This window comes from Colobus angolensis, unplaced genomic scaffold (assembly GCF_000951035.1).
Source record: "Colobus angolensis palliatus isolate OR3802 unplaced genomic scaffold, Cang.pa_1.0 Scaffold164, whole genome shotgun sequence".
NCBI classification, from domain to species: domain Eukaryota; kingdom Metazoa; phylum Chordata; class Mammalia; order Primates; family Cercopithecidae; genus Colobus; species Colobus angolensis.
This window is the reverse complement of record NW_012114755.1, coordinates 2,838,503-2,842,889: the sequence shown is the minus strand read 5'-3', so window position 1 is coordinate 2,842,889 and position 4,387 is coordinate 2,838,503.

Sequence of the window (4,387 nt, the reverse complement as noted above, 5' to 3'; positions counted from 1 at the left end):
AGAGTTAAGCAATGCTTTTCTGATAAATGCGTGAGGGGATGGATACCCCATTCCCCATGATGTGCTTATTTCACATTGCATGCCTGTATCAAAACATCTCATGTACCCCATAAATATATATATGCCTACTATGTACTCTTACAATTTTTTAAATTATGAAAAAAGAAATGCTTTCCTATTGCCCATGTCAGAGGCTACACTGCACACCTGGTCTCAGGAGGACAGAAAGGAGCAGTAGGAGACTTCAGGTGAGCAGCCTCACAAAGGTGAGATCAGGACCCTCCTGATAAGAACAGCCTCACCCCTGGAGGCTGACCTTGGGCTTGACTGCTAAGACCAGTGGATTAAGACAGAACAAAAGGAGGTGGGTATAGAGCAAGAGGACCCTTCAGCCCCTGTGCCATGAATCCCAACTCTACCTACTCCCTTGATAGCCTCACCATTACTGAAGGGACTGTGGATTGGTAACCTGATGGGTCAGAGCCCAAAATTTTCAGTGGGAAATTTTTTTTTTATAAAGTTACTTTTCTTTAAAGGTCAATAACTATAGAGTGCTCATTTCTCCTTCTTACCTCCAATTAGGGCTACTTGTCTTCAGGAAAAAAAAAACTTAGGCCATAGCTTTCTTTCTCTCTACCTTCTCTGTATTTGCACAAAAAAAAAGGCATGATCTATTCTGCAGATTGAGACAGAGAGAGAGAGAGAGAGAGAGAGAGAGAGAGAGAGAGAGAGAGAGAGAGAGAGAGAGAGAGAGAGAGAGAGAGAGAGAGAGACCTCTCCAACTTTCAGCACAGCTGAGCTTGCTATTCCCAAGATTTCAATTTAAACTGGAGAGAGAAGTGGAAAAACCCCACTTCTGAATCTAAGCCAGACTCTACAATTCAGCTTTTGCCAAAGGCCCTGTCTTGTGCCAAGCACATGTACAAGTATTAATACGGTTATGCTTTGATTCCCTCTTCTGTTTCTGAATAGCACATGTGTCCTCAATTGCATGAGAAGAGGTCAGGATCTAGCCATTGCCTGGTTTTTTAACCATCACAAGGGACCGAACATCTCCAACCACAACAGAACTAGAGTAAGGATTGGAGCCCTGGCTGTCTTTCTCCATAATCGGCTCTCTCTACTTCTGCATCAGACCATAGATATGCTTCATTGATTTTGTTGCTCACAAGTTTCATGTACCTTTATCTTCCTCTTTGTTGGGTGTCTTGTGATAATTATTTTTTTAGTTGGCTGAAGAACTTCCTTAAGGAGTTATTTTTTTAAAGTTACATGAGTAGCATACATGCTGAGACTGGGTCTTGAATATTTGTTTATTTTGCCTTCACATAAGAAGAATCATTAAAATGATTACAGAATTATAGGGTATCTATTTTTTCCCTGCGAAACTGTATAAACATTGTTCCTTCATATTGTAGCATTTAGTGTTGCGGATTAAAAATCCAATAACAGCATGACCCTCTTTCCTTTGTAATTGGCTTATTTTTCCTTTGTAAAAGACTGCAGAATTTTTCTCTTGGTTAGAATTCCAAAATTTCAGATGTATATAGGTTCATACCTTGATAAAAGTGAGACTTTTAGTCTAAATTCACATCTCTTCTGTTACAAGAAAAAAAATTTTTATGTTTCCTTGATTATTGTCTCTCCTTTATGTACTCTGCTCTCTACTTCAGTATATTTATTTTGTGGTTCTTGGACCTACTAAATTCTATCTTATAAGTTTATCATTTATTCTCATAATTTCTATCTTTGTATTTTTGCTCTGCATTCTGGGAAATTTCTCTAAGTTGTCTTCTAATTCACTAAACTTATTTTTAGCTATATGCCCCTTCTAACAGTTACTGTCTCCATTTCTTTTTTCCATTTTGTTCTCAGGATTCTTTTCTGTTGCCTGATTTCCTCTATTTTGTGTCAACTTTCTCTTATTTTTTCGAGTAAGTATCTTTTAAAATACCTCTGAGAATATTCATTAAACTTTTTCTTCCATTTCTTACATTAGCCCTGATTCAGACAGAAATAGTCACTTTGAATTCTCAGCCTGATCACCTTCCTTGGAGCTCCTGATTCTCCTCATAGTTCTGATTTGTTCTTTGCTTTTTGTTAATCCTAAATGAAGACCTATCCTTGTCAAGACTGATGGCTGACATGGATTTCATCAGCTACTACAGAGACCATTACTTGAGTTCCTCTCCAAAGCTAGGTGTGATGAGATAGAAGAGATGGGTTTTAAGGTGGGCCTCTCTTTGGGTCCACAGGCTGAGTGCTGGGTAGCCGACAGGTGATCCCCTTCAGGCCCAGGAATGGCATCAGTAACCCACAACAGAGCATGGTGTTCACACCTTGTACAGCCTGGGAATGAAGGCTGTGGTCAGATTCTCTGAGTGAAGCTAGATAACACCCCAAGTCTTTAAATTTGACTTTTCTCTCTATACAATGACACACTGCTTCCTACCTCCCACACCTAATGCTCACCCTAAATTTTCTAATCACTCCCATTGCATTAGGCCATTCTTGCATTGCTCTAAAGAAATACCTGAGACTGGGCTATGTATAAAGAAAGAGGTTTAACTGGCTCACAGTTCTGCAGGCTGTACAGGAAGCACAGCTCCAGCATCAGTTTCTTGGGAGGCCTCAGGAAGCTTACAATCATGGCAGAAGGGAAAGCAAAGCAGGACCAGGCACTTCACATAGTGGAAGCAGAGCAAGAGAGAGAGAGTGAGGTGCCACACACTTTTAAACAACCAGATCTCACAAGAGTTCACTATCGCAAAGACAAGCACCAAGGGGGAATGGTGCTAAACCATTCATAAGAAATCCACCCCCATGATCCAATCACCTCCCACTAGGCCCCACCTCCAGTACTCAGGATTACATTTCAACATGAGATTTGGATGGGAACAAATATTCAAACCACATCACCCATATATACCCTTAATGATCAACATTGAGTAACCATCTGGCTTTGGTGATTGATAGGCTTGGGAAGGGAGCAGGATGATCACAGGAAGATACACAACCTTCCGGCCTGGACAACAAGGTGCGTCCCCATCAGACTATGAGCATTTGGAGAGCAGACAGTGGGCCTTATGCCCCTCTATTTTTAGCCCCTAGCACTGTGCCAGCACATGCTGCCTGCTTGGTGAGTGACAATGGAAGAAACGATGCACACTTTCAAACCAACAGTATTTTGTTCCAAATTTGATGCTGTTTGGCAAGTCCTTCTCACCCCCATCATTACTCATTCCCATGCCCTGGTTTGACCATCTTTGGCACAGACTTCAAGATTGGCTCAAATATCACCTTAAAGGAAAACTTCTCTGCCTTTTCCTGTGTACCTTCAGACCTCATCATAACACCTGTTGTACTCTGTACATTTGTGGTATAGGCTCCAAACAAATGTGAAAATGAATAAATACATAAATAAATAAACCCCCCACAAAACTGTGATCCCAAGGCAGAGATCACATGCCATTCAAGCTCACATCACTGATGAGAATGCTTCAGCCTGGCACCTGGCACAGAACCGCCAATTATCGTATAACTGAATTGAACAGTACACAGAGTATGATTATCTCCAAATTAGGGTATTTCCATATTACTGTCAAACTCTAGGAAATAAAAAACACTTAATGGTGGAGCCTCAGGCACCATATTCCCTTAGATTCAGGAAGAAGAATGAAAGGAAATTCATTACTGGGCACCCTAAGACATGCCAGACACTGTAACAGGCACTCTCATCATCATAAAAGAGAAGATAATATTTATCAAGTACTTACCTACTGCCAAACAATGTTTTCAGTATTTCATATATGAAAACATATTTGACTACACTGTCAGATAGACACTAACATTGTCCTTACTGTTTAGAAGAGTAAGTCTAACTAAAAGGTGATGTAACTTGTTTAAAACTGTAGAGCCAGTAAGTGGCAGAACTGGGATGTGAACCCAGGCAGTTTGGTTCTAAAATATGGCTCCTAATAGCTGCAGTATTCCAGCTCCTTCATACAGTGTCCACACCAACCCCAAAAGGTACTACTCCCCCATTGTGTAGATCAGAGAACTGAGGCTCACAGAGTATGTAGTTTCCTCTCATTCAGCCAACATCTACAGGTTAGACACTGGAACATGGCAGTGCTGGTGGGGAAGCCAGGTATGCCAGTTCTCAATCAATGCCATCTCTGCCACACACACTGCTCCCCTTCCCCTCCTCCCTGAAGTGGAGGTGCAGAGGGCAGCCTCTTGGCTGAGCATCACACCACAATCCCCAGATGCCTCCATGATATTGTACCAGGAAATCCCAGGTACGATACCATGGGACAGCTATTACCACGATTTTACAGATAAAACTGGGCCTACAAAAGATGAAGTTCCTGCCCCAGGTCACTCA